General features: G+C 23.9%; 3 long non-coding RNA genes across 4 annotated transcripts; 2 read left to right on the top strand and 1 right to left on the bottom strand.

Annotated features, from left to right (window-relative positions):
* The first annotated feature begins 2,613 nt into the window (after window positions 1-2,613).
* On the top strand, window positions 2,614-3,528 carry LOC135926583 (uncharacterized). Of its 2 annotated transcripts, none has more exons than XR_010571920.1 (4): window positions 2,614-2,855; window positions 2,905-2,962; window positions 3,005-3,151; window positions 3,198-3,528. It is a non-coding gene; the product is annotated as an uncharacterized LOC135926583 (long non-coding RNA). The 2 variants fall into 2 exon arrangements; XR_010571921.1 differs by having other exon boundaries at window positions 2,614-2,794.
* Window positions 3,529-10,498: 6,970 nt separating this feature from the next.
* LOC135927263 (uncharacterized) lies at window positions 10,499-11,187 on the top strand. The gene is made up of 3 exons (XR_010572020.1): window positions 10,499-10,609; window positions 10,650-10,830; window positions 10,873-11,187. It is a non-coding gene; the product is annotated as an uncharacterized LOC135927263 (long non-coding RNA).
* Window positions 11,188-11,430: 243 nt separating this feature from the next.
* Window positions 11,431-12,307, bottom strand: LOC135927222 (uncharacterized). The gene is made up of 7 exons (XR_010572003.1): window positions 12,250-12,307; window positions 12,078-12,208; window positions 11,983-12,033; window positions 11,889-11,938; window positions 11,771-11,848; window positions 11,606-11,729; window positions 11,431-11,565 (listed from the first exon to the last, which is right to left on the bottom strand). It is a non-coding gene; the product is annotated as an uncharacterized LOC135927222 (long non-coding RNA).
* Between the last annotated feature and the right edge of the window lie 721 nt (window positions 12,308-13,028).

The raw sequence follows: 13,028 nt of genomic DNA on the forward strand, positions 1-13,028 counted from the left end.
CCTTCTATGAGCAAAATCTTCAGGCTTGGGTAATATTTGTATGGATGAAGTATTAAGTTAGCCGTTTTTAAAAATCGGCTCAAAACGAGCCGTTTAACAACACTAGTTCGTAGAGCACAATATTTTAATGGGAAGTTTCCAGCCTAAAACTTGGAAGAATGCAGTTAATACCTTCAGAATAAATTTAAGCGGGCTGTATAAACCTATATAAAAATTAGAGACCTAGAAGTGGTATCATCCATAAGCGAGGTCGAGTCCAGACTTTTTTTATAAAAAATAATTTTTTGGCCCTGACATAATTTTTTTTAATAATATCACATTTGTTTGTAATTTTTGTAGCTAAATAATGGCGATTTAAAATATTCGGTTCTGAGTATAATTAAAAAAATATTAAAATACGACCGGGCAAGTGTATTTAAACCGGGTTGGGTTAGGCCTGCACTTATAAAAATCTTATCAAGACTGAATTCGTATTTTTACAAACTTGTATTTTGTAAGAAAAATATTTAATAAATGATAATTTTGAATTTTCTTTTTTCAAATCTCATTATTTTCTCGATTAACCTTCAAAAATAACAAATTTTTGCCAAATCGATGATTATTAATTGCCAAATATGATCCCAAAAATCCATGCGAAGGATTATTATGAAGGCAAACAATTAGTATTAATTACCTTATCTTGAAAAAAAATTAACAACTCATGCCATATTAAATTTTTTTGTTTTTTTTAAATTCGTTTTTATATAAGTAATTGTTTAAATATGTATGTAATTTTTTTGGTAGTATTGGTTTGTTTAAATTTCCTATGGTGTTTTCTTATCCCATCAAGGAACAGCTGCTACAGGCATAAATATTTATTGTATTTTAGCTTTATATTATCTACAATGATTATGAAAATAAAAGCTTATAATTTCATTGGATTTTCCTTTTCTATAAACTAAATATTTCAATTAAAGATAGTGTTTTTTAAAGTGCGTTCTAAACTTAAAATTACTAAAAAAATATTCAATAATCTGAAGGTAATTGTTTTCTATTTTGATGCACCATGTGGTGTCCAAGCGGTTCAAGTTAAATGCAGAGGAATGCCATATTTATGTCTAACAAGTTGGGAATTTTATTTATAAATTTTGATTTAACAATCCGAAAGCGTGTTGGTAATTTCATTCATTTTATTTTTCTAGGGCATCCGCCCCCCCCCTTTCAGAAATTTATCACTTTTTGTGAATTAAGCTAATAAATATCCTCCTTATTTTTCTCCCCACCTCCTGTCCAAATGTATGCATATATGTTAAACAATAATTTGAAAGAAAGAATGTAAAAATTAATATTTTTTTAAACTAAAACTATTCATTAAATTCATATTTTTTTGCAAAAAAGCATTTATATATAAAAAAAGAAAACCAAAAATGTTTTTTAAGAAATGGAATATAAGCCAAAGATAAGTCTTAAGACAAAAGTGAAATATATTATAATTATTAAAAATGAATCTATAAAATTACTAAATAATATATCAAATATAATTTTTTATAAAGTGAGTAATTTTAAATTATTTATCTTAATAAAAGTAAAATATAATTATAAAACTATTGATAAATTTAATCATAAATTAAATAAAAAAATTAAAGCACAATACAAACAGTGGAATATTATATGTCGTAGATTTACAATATATACCTAATTTTATCAATTATCATATAACATTCAAATAATTTTTACCAATATATAGCGAATTATATATTTTACAGAAAACTAAAAAATACTGATATGGACATTAAAATTTTTTTATTAAAGTCATTGTGGAATGAATCATATGATGATTATTTTTTAATATCATTTTTAATTTAAAATAAATAGATGGCATTAAATTATTAAATACAAATTGTTGCTATATTTATTATCAAGAGCGTTGATTAGTAAAATTTGTTGAAATTCTATATAATAGAGGAATATCATCTATATGCCTACTTAATTTTTATAAATAAATTTCTTATACTTGTTTGGAATAAATTAATATCATGCTTTTAATGCATATACAAGTAATTTATTAATAAATTAATAAAAATATATTTCATATCTTTTGCAGGTTTTTTTTTATTAAAATTAACCTCATAAAAAATATGTTATGACTATATATAGACTAAGGTAACCCGGCCGAAGGGGGGAGGTGAAGCCCCAAGTTATTTTTTAATTCCCTCCCCCCTTTAGGAAAATCATGGCTACGCCTATGTTTGCGAGTATATCGTGCATGATAGATAACACCCGTGAAATAATAAACCATCGTTTTATCTATTGAAGATCCGAGATATGTGAGAGTTCTTTATGTATAACTAAACATAATCGTGGTTAAGGTCATTTAATTTAAAGGGAGAATATTCGCCCTTGTCTGGATTAATTCGCAGTCCCAAACTGCTCCGCTGGTCTCTAATATCTAGATTGCCTTCATCACTTCATCCGGTGAGCCGTCTACTATACCAATTATTAAAAATAAGCTAGCATTGGTCATTTCGGGCTAGTATCTGGCTATTAATGCCAAGACCGAACAAAAGGGAACCTATAGGGTCACCTTTTGACAGGCATCTGTATTTCATTTTAAAATATAGACAGCACATTTTTATATAATTTTTTTTGCGCATTTCCTAATTATTATTTCAAAAGTTTTGATTTATATATTACAATAAAATGGTGTATAACTATGACTCTTGAGTAGTTGGATAATAAGCAACGTAGAAATTTGCTAAAAAAATCTTCAAATTAACTTCCATGACATATTTGGAAATTTACAAGATCTTGATAGGTAATTTTTTAAAAATATGATGCAAAAATTGCTCATGAAAATATATGATATTTGCTAGATAGTAACTGATAATAAAATTAAAAATTATATGTTATATCCATATGTTTTAGATATTATATATACTTTGCAATATTCAAGAAATGTGTTAAAGGGGTCTATATCAAAAATGTTTTTTTAATCATTAGCTATACTAGTATAACCTTAATTAAGACATTTTATTAGATTTCCATGCATATAAAAATGAACAAATGGATTTACTTTCCCTATGATAAACTCATAATAACTGGTAATATAAAAGATTTTGAAAGGTATTTTAAACATAATATAAAAATGACACATGAAAATATTTGATTCATAGTAACTTATAATAAACCAAATATATGTAATAAATATATTTTTTTAGACATTGTAATGTGATAATTTGGAATATAGATAACTTTAAAGCCTTAAAGAAAATTGTTAATAAACAGGTCTTTATCAAAAATGTTTCTTAGGCATATTAGCTATATGGAAAAATGATGTATATATATTTATATTGTTACATTTAATTTTAGATTGCTTGGCTTCCAATGGAAACAATTATATTTACTTTCCCAGTAGGTAACAATTACAATAGAACCTTTCCAAAAACAAATTTTCAAAAATTAAAAGGGATAACTAGTTATCCCTTTTGAAAATAGCTAATCATGTTAAAAATTATTTTGTAAATTTATTATATAACTCATTATTTTGAATTTAATCTTCTAAATAACTCATTATTTTGAATTTAATCTTCTAATTATATAAAATTATTTTGTATGATATAAAATTTTAGAAGGAAAATTATAAATAAATAACTGAAAATAACAATAATGTTTATTTGCATCAAATAATATATTTAGTTTTTTAAATCTTAATTAAACTGGCATATTTCCAATAAATGTTTAAAAAGTTGGTAGTAGTGTGGTTATTTAGTTAGTTTTACATGACCATGACTGGTTTTTAAATAATGAATCAACCTTGTTGATTAAATCCATAGACCTGAGCACCAAACCAATTTATACTATTTTGATCAATTTTATGCATAGAAGATGAATATTACAATATAATCTATTATATTTTAAAAATTGCTCTCTTATAATTTGAAAATTAAAAATTAGAGGACAAGTAATGTGATTCCATAATAATTAAATAATAATATCGAATCATAAATATAGAGTTAAACAACAAATAAATACATTTTGGCTCAAAATTAAAGTCTAACCAATTATTAGGACAACTAGAGCCAACTCCTGAACTGCCTTAGCCATTTTTTACAACTTTGGGGTAGATATATTATTAATTAAATAAACATATTACCCTCATTTTTTGTTGATATGAATTATAAATATCTAAAAAACGATAAATTCCTAAAATAAATTTTTCCTGATATTATAAAATAATCCTTATGAATACGATATCACTTATTTAATTAATATGGAATTGAATTACTCATCCTCTATTTTTAATTTTCAGATTATAAGAAGAGAACAAATTTTAAAATAGGAATCTAATATTGAAATATTTGTCCTCTGAATAAAAATATGATTGAGTAATATATTAACAATAAAATACTATAATAAGGGTGGTTTGGAGTTGCTGCTTGGCTCTATGGATTTGGTCAACTCATTTGGTTGGGTTGGTTTATATTTTTGACCAAAACCCCAACCAAAAATGATCTTAATTTTACCCAACCAAGCAATTTAACCATACTAAAAAGAAGGTATGCAACTAAGAAATATATTAAAATAGCTTTAGTGTGCTTGCTACTCTATGCCTGAAATCAAACACTATTTCAAATGGAAAAATATAGGTTATCAATATATTAATCTTGTCACTGATATATATTTTAAAATAATAATATATTTGAATAATTTTTTAACAGTATTAATATAAATCAATCAATTGATAGTTGATATTTAGAAAAATAATATATATATTGATTTTTTATTATCATTATTAGTAATATTTATTGAATTGCAGATTGATTTGAAATATAATTTTGAAAAAGATATAAGCATTGTAGTTTTTATGATTATAAAAAATATATATTTTGTTCGAGATTTGATACATATTTGATAAAAATATTTATTTTGAATTAAAATAAAGATTAACCAAAAATCCAGAATAAATTGAAATTGATAAATATTGGTGTTTAATTGAGAATAAAAGTAGATACATTTTAATGGTGCCTACCAACCAGGATACGAACACTTATTAGGGAAAAATAAAAAAAATAGTGAATATTTTGTGAAGAGAATTTTAGATATTATAAAAGTAGAACAATTTCTAGGACCGGGTTCCTCAAAATAATAGTAATTCCGGATATATATATAAAGGTAAGAAATTTTGTTTTTATTGAATTATAAATTAAACAACGCAATTTAAAAAGTTTTTTTTTCTATTTAATTTTTTTAGGATTTTAAAAAATTTATTTTTGATATAAATTTATGAAATCATGGTTTATCCTTTTATTACTGTGCATAGGAAGCCTGATTTTAATAAAATTTCGATTTATAAGAATAATTTTAATAAAATTTTTAATACAAAATTCAATGAATTGGATGTGACTAATAGTGCGGTTACAGCTTTCATTTTTTTTATATTGTATATATTATTAATTGGTTTTAGACAATTAATTAATAGAATTAAGAGAAGATCAGTGACAAATAAAATAATTAAATTAGGTGATCTAAATAATAATAAATCTTTAGATATTTCTGAAGATATCAAAAATAATTTGCATTTAATTTTATTAGAATTAAAAAATTTAAATGGTAAAAAGATTGTTTTACCAGAAGAACAATCAGAGAAAATATTATATACGAGTGAAGTATTTAATTTTCCTCAAAATATTGACATATTGGAGGATATAAATAAAAAATTAAATTCAATTGTGATAGAATTTAAAAAGCAAATATCTGAGGTTTTAATCGAGAAATCAGTAATAATTTTGAAAAATAATAATACTTTGAGACAAAGTACTGAGGAATCTCTAATGTTAAGTGAAATTAGAAAAATTTGTACAGAGAAGTTTCCAACTTAAAAATTAAAAATAATCATGATTGAAAGTTCTGAACTTTGTGGAAGAATAGGACATGTCGGTAAAAATTGCTATTTAAGAGATTGAAAAATCAATGTGAATGTCACTGCAAAACCAAGTGAAAAAAATGACATAATGTGTCATAGATGTGGTTTTGTGGGACATCTAAAACGAAATTGCATGGTGAAAGAAGCTAATTTCAAAAGTGGATTTTCTCAACAAACATCGGTAGTGATAAATCCAGTGGTTCGAAATATACAAAATCCTAGTGTTATAAGTGTGGATAAAAAAGGAATATATAATACAGATAATGATCGAATGTGTTTCAGATGGGAGGAATTGGGACACATTGCAATACATTGTATTCAAAGTGTGAGTGGGCAGTGACTATATGATTTGAAAGAGAATCATAAAAATAAATAAATTGTATTTATAGAGAATATTAAATTTTGTGATATATATATTTTTATTAAAAATTTTGTGGATATATATAGTAATATAGATAATCATTATGGGAATGATTTTTATACATTGAAATTTAACTCGAATAAAAAGAGTTGTAATGTAAGAAATTTTTATTGTCATTTTGATGAAATAAAAAATAACCAAGAATTTGAATAAAAAGGATTATTGTAACCAAACAAGTGAGAAATATCCATGGGAGATTTTTAATAAAAACATAAATGAGATTCAGAGATTTTTAATAAAAACATAAATGAGATTCAGAGATTTTTAAATTCTGTGAAGAATTTAGGTATGAATATTAATTATAGTGAAAATGAGATTAAAATAAATACTATTCAGCCGATTATAATGCATAAAAATTTAATAACTGGGGGAGTAAAGGAACAGAGTTCGTGTCCTCGTATTAATTTAAAAATTGGTGATGGTTGATATCAGAGTTGTTAAAGGATCTAGATATAAAAATGTGGTATCTATATCTAGATAGATTTTTGAATAAAATATCGGTATCTAGATATTATTTTAGACGATGTATCTGTATCTAGATCCATTTAAAAAGTATCTTTTAACAACTCTGGTTGATATGTTATTTGATACCGCGGCAAGTATTTCAATCATGTCTTGTGAAAATTTTTATAAATATTGGCATAAAGATAGTATTAAAAAAATAAATATATGTATAAAACAATTTGATGGATCTGAAATCAAAGTTTTGGGTAGAACTCAGTAAGATGTTCTTTTCCGTGATATTCCTATAATTTTGGATTTATGGATAGTGGAAAAAAATGTTGAAACAATTATGGGTTGGGATTGGATTATCAAACTTGGACTTAGAAATAATTAATGGGATTTATTTATCATTAGCGAATTGGCTAGAGATAATGCCGAAAGAAAAATAATGATGAAGTCAGGGAAAAGCTTATATAAAGGGAAATGAATAAATTAATGAGTGAAGTGAAAGAATCTATAGTTAATAAAAATATTTGTGAATATCCTGCAAAATTAATAATAGATTCAAATCAATCTAAGATCAATATTGAAGTTGATCATGATAAAAAAATTAATAATGAATTAAATAGAGTTGAAAATGCTATACCTATTTTAGTTGAAAAATATAATATAATTTTTGAAGACACTTTGGGATGTCTAAATGATTATCAAGTGGATTTTAAATTAAAAAAGGGATTTTCACATATTTTCTTAGCATGTCGTAGAGTTCCTTTTGAGTGGAAAAAGGAGATCAACGAAGAATTAGAAAACCTAAAATAAATTTAAAAAATAGAGGTTTAAATTTTTTTTTTCTTTTTTAAATTATAAACTTTATTCGGTAAAAAAAATTTGAGATTTAATTAATGAGTAGGTTTAGAATCGAAAAATAGTAGATGTAAGGAACATATTGCTGGCGTTATTGATCAAAATCTCTTCATTTTTGGTTTATACGTGTATATTTAGGTGTTAAACATTATCCTAAAAATTATTTTGAAAATAATTTGATTTGACCGATTGCCGAGCTCAAAACCGACCACTTACTAAATATTTGATCTACCAATTTTGGTAGTAATATTATTTGGAAAATGTTCATTTTTAGTTAATTTATCTGTAAATACGTGCAAATCATTATCCCTAAAAATATTTTAAAAATATCGTGATTTGACCGATAACCGATTTGAAACCGAAATACTGTCTTGCTGGCGTTATACATAGAAAATTCTTCATTTTTGGTTTATACGTGAACAATAACGTGTTAAGCATTATCCTAATTAATTTTTTGAAAATATTAAGATTTGACTGAATGACGGCTCAAAACCCACTTTAAATATTCGATTTATCAAATTTGTAGTAAAATTTGGAAAATGTTCATTTTTGGTTAATTTATCGAAATACGTGCAAATCATTATCCCAAAAATATTTAAAATATCGTATTTGACCGATAACCGATTTGCAACCGAAATACTGCTTTGCTGGCGTTATCCATAGAAAATTCTTTATCTTAATTAATATTTTATTTTTTATCTATTATATAATATCATTAATCCAAAAAATAAAATATAATTTTATTAAATTAATGTCAATAAAAGACATTTGATACAATAATTATACCAAAAACAAAAGTGAAAAATAAATATAATTAAACGAGGAGCAGATATCCCTAGTATTTTCATCTATATATTCATCACTTCCTCATATATTTAAAAAAATATTTAACAAAATGGAAATTATGAATAATCAATTAAATATAATATTATATTTATATGCGATGTAAAAAAAAATATTTTAAAAAAATTTGGTATTTGTGACGATATGAATGAATAAAAGTTACAAAAAATTAATATTTAAAAAATTTGGTATTTGTGACGATATGAATAAAAATTAAAAAAAAAATTAATATTTGCATGCGATGTGAATAAATTTTTTTTTAAAACTATGATTAGGATGAAGCATTGTTCCGATACAAAAATCTATTGTAAAATTAAAAAATTGATTTGATATATATGTACGACGTTTAGGGCCTTAATATTTTTCAATTTTAATTTTTTTATTGATACTGTTCTATTTTTTTTTATTTTAATTTTTTGACATGGTTTTTTAGAATTTTTACGCTTTAAAAGTATTAATTCCCCGCATGATGACATGACATTTTCTCTTTCCCGTTTTTGACTTCCTTTTATTAAAATTTCTACCTCTTTTTTTTTATCTTCCTCACTAAATTTCTCTCAAATTGATAAATCTATCTAAAATGACTTATACCCCTCAGCCAAATAATATTCTCCTTTTCCTATCAAAGCTCTTTCGTGATCTTTTTCTTGTATTTATACTTTATTATATATTATATCAATTAAATTACTTGATTGCCAATTTTTATAACTTTTAAATACATGATTCATGGACTCGCAATTGTTGTTAGTCCATAAATCACTTATAATTATATTTTCAAAAAATTAATTAGGATAATGCTTAACACGTTATTGTTCACGTATAAACCAAAAATGAAGAATTTTCTATGTATAACGTAGCAAGACAGTATTTCGGTTTTAAATCGGTTATCGGTCAAATCACGATATTTTTAAAATATTTTTTGGGATAATGATTTGCACGTATTTATAGATAAATGAACCAAAAATGAACATTTTCCAAATAATATTACTACCAAATTTGGTAGATCAAATATTTAGTAAGTGGTCGGTTTTGAGCTCGCCATTCGGTCAAATCATAATATTTTCAAAAAATTAATTAGGATATTGCTTAACACGTTATTGTTCACGTATAAACCAAAAATGAAGAATTTTCCATGTATAACGCTAGCAAGGCAGTATTTAGTCATTGGGCCGGTTTCAAATCGGTTTTCTGTCAAATCACGATATTTTTAAAATATTTTTTGGGATAATGATTTGCACGTATTTATAGATAAATAAACCAAAAATGATTATTTTCCAAATAATATTAACACCAAATTTGGTCGATCGAATATTTAGTAAGTGATCGGTTTTGAGCTCGCCATTCGGTCAAATCATAATATATTCAAAATATTTTTTAGGATAATGTTTAACACCTAAATATACACGTATAAACCAAAAAGGAAGAGATTTTGATCAATAACGCCAGCAATATGTTCCTTACAAATTTTCTACTATTTTTCGATTTTAAGCCTACTCATTAATTAAATCTCAAAGAAACCTCTATTTTTTAAATTTATTTTAGGTTTTTCACATGTTTCCAAATATAAAAAAAAGCGCTATCCAATATTTATTCTGGTTTCCTAAGAATATATTTTCATATTTATGTATTTTACGCCCTCTTATGGATATAAATTTGTTAAATTTTGTAATTGAAAAATAAAATTTAAGTTGTAATAAGATAGTAAATATATTTTTTTTCCTATAATATCAAGTAAAAATAGAATTTTAAATTATTTGATATTTAATATCATTTTTTTTAATTAATTAAAAATTGATTTATGTAAAATAAAAAAGGAAGACTTTTTGACCATAGGGAGAAAGGTTGTGTTATATAAAATATTGGTAGTAAATTATGTAACATACGATTTGATAATGGTACTCTGGTAGTACGTCATAATAAATTTTTGAGGATATATAATTAAGAAGTGAATTACATGAGGCTGTGTCCTAAATCAAAAAAAAAATTTAAATTTTTGCGAATCTCAAAAATTATGGGAGATTTGGGAGATACGAAACATGTCCCGATTCATACATTTATTTTCAATTTTAAAATGTTTGATATGAATTTGTTGATACGACTGAGCCTAGAAGAAGACATAGATTTTTAGAAGGCCGGTATATATGATATTATTTATATTATATGTATTAAATCTAGAGATCAAGGATTTTTTAAAATATTTGATAGTATTCCATCTTATCCTGACAAATTTCGTCAGATGTTCCACATGCATGTGGAAACATTCAACTACATTCTTATAAATTTGGAGTCTATAGACACCGCTATAGTTAAACATAAAAACTATTAGTATGAAGCAACGTCTCTATATAACACTCATGTATGATGATTTTATTTTTTTATAATCTGTATATATTTATAGATATTTGACAACTGGTATGAGCTTTAGAAAATAGCATTATATGCAAAGACAAATATTACAAACACTATGCAAATAGTTAAGGCTGACTGCCTTTTGCATAATATTATTATTGATCTTGAGGGAAATGATTGTACACCAGTACATGAAGAATATCCAATTTCAAATTTTACCCAATCTCAGTTCCAGTGATGGAATGAGAGCTCTAATAATATCAGAGAAACATTTAACTTATATGTAAATAATTATATGTAAAATTTTTGTATACATTTATTTTTTAATTCTCATAACCTTATATCTCTTATGAATGTTTTCATTTGTCAAAGTTATATAATTTATTTATAAATATTCAATAAAAAGTGCAAATAAAAGTGTTGTTTTGATTACATTATATAAGTAAGTTATTTCTAATTAATTTAATGAGTAAGACAAATGACTAAATTTCAATAATTTTTATTATAAATAAATGTACAAAATATGTTTAACATATTATGGTATTAAAAATTAAGATATAAAAATGTATAAATTAATTAAAAAAATACAGTATAAACTAAACCAACATTGTTGTTATAAATTTTAATTTAAAATCAAAAATTTCTTTATCAGTCATAATATTAAATTGAGCTTGATATGATTTGAAAAAACCCATAATATTATGGGGATCATCTCCTTGGGATGTATGTTTGGCAGCAAAACCTATTTTAAAAATTAATAATTATTAAATATATAAATGTACCCCTAAATATCTCCATTTTTTCATCTTCATACTTCTTAGATTTTTTAGCTTTAGATTTAGGAGTATCTAAATTCTTCCTCTAGCTACATGGATTAATATTTTCTTTATTAAAAGAATTGTCTAACTATAATTAAATTAATAATATATACATAAAATTAATTTAACCTCTAAAATTTCTTTCTCATATATATCAGTAGGATTAACAATATCAGTTAAAAGATCATGTGTATTTAACTCGTAATCCTAATATATAGTTCATTATATACATTTCATGTTATAATACCTGTATGATGTTTGTACATTCACCACATCTTGGATATTTTGTTCATAATCCTAAAATATTGTTATTATATAATTATAATTTCATGTTATAATACCTGTGATGATGATTGTACATTCACCACATCTTGGATATTTTGTTCATAATCCTAAAATATTGTTAATATATAATTATAATTTCATGTTATAATACATGTGAAGATATTTGATCCAAACTAAAACTTGCCTCTGCATTATTACAAATATCTTCAACATTTTCTTTTAGCCAATAATAATCCTCAATAAATTTGAGTTGCTTGCTATTCAAAATATTAGCACCTGAACCTAAAATATAAAATAATATTTATATGTATTTATAATTATACCTGATTTTCATAAATATCTATATCTTCTAATATTTTCCATTAATAAATATTCAGTCGCCATTTAATCTCTCAAATTGTAAAAGTTTAAGGAAAAAATGATTAAAGTTTTACGAATCGTATAACTTTTAAGAATCATGTGATTTGTGCAAAATCGAAAAAATCATTTAGGCCATCATTTTAATTTTCCATTAAAAATGGCTTATATTATTTTTTTCGTTAAATTGCGCAAATTAATTTTTATGCAATTTTTGATATTTAGGACAGAGCCTGAAATAAACATAAAATATTTTATAAACAAAATGATAGTGTATTATTGTAATAGTTCAAAAAACCGGAATTTTTGGTTCCATTTTTTTTAAGACGTAACTCATTTTGTACTTTGATAATTTTTGTAATATCATGTTATAGTGATATAGAGAATGATTATCAATTATTTGATTTTATGAGGGAATATTTTTTTTAAAATGTTATTTTAAAAGGAAAGAAGATAAAATTAAATGTTTTGTGTGTTTTTGTTTTAGAGAAAGAAAAATAAAATCGAAATATTGTAAAAACACAAGTGATAAATATATATATTTAATACACTTTTAGGGAAAGAAAAGTGAAAATTAAAATATGTCAAAAACACAAGTGTATTTTAGTGGAAAGTTTTTTTTTCTTTAAATAAATTGCATATATTTAATGCGATTTTAGGGAAAGAAAAGTGAAGAACAAAATAATTTTTAAAATAAAAACATGAGTGGTGTTTTCATGGAAAGTTTCTTTCTTTATATAATTTG

Source organism: Gordionus sp. m RMFG-2023, chromosome 3 (assembly GCF_954871325.1).
Source record: "Gordionus sp. m RMFG-2023 chromosome 3, tfGorSpeb1-WG-v2, whole genome shotgun sequence".
Classification (NCBI taxonomy): domain Eukaryota; kingdom Metazoa; phylum Nematomorpha; class Gordioida; order Chordodea; family Parachordodidae; genus Gordionus; species Gordionus sp. m RMFG-2023.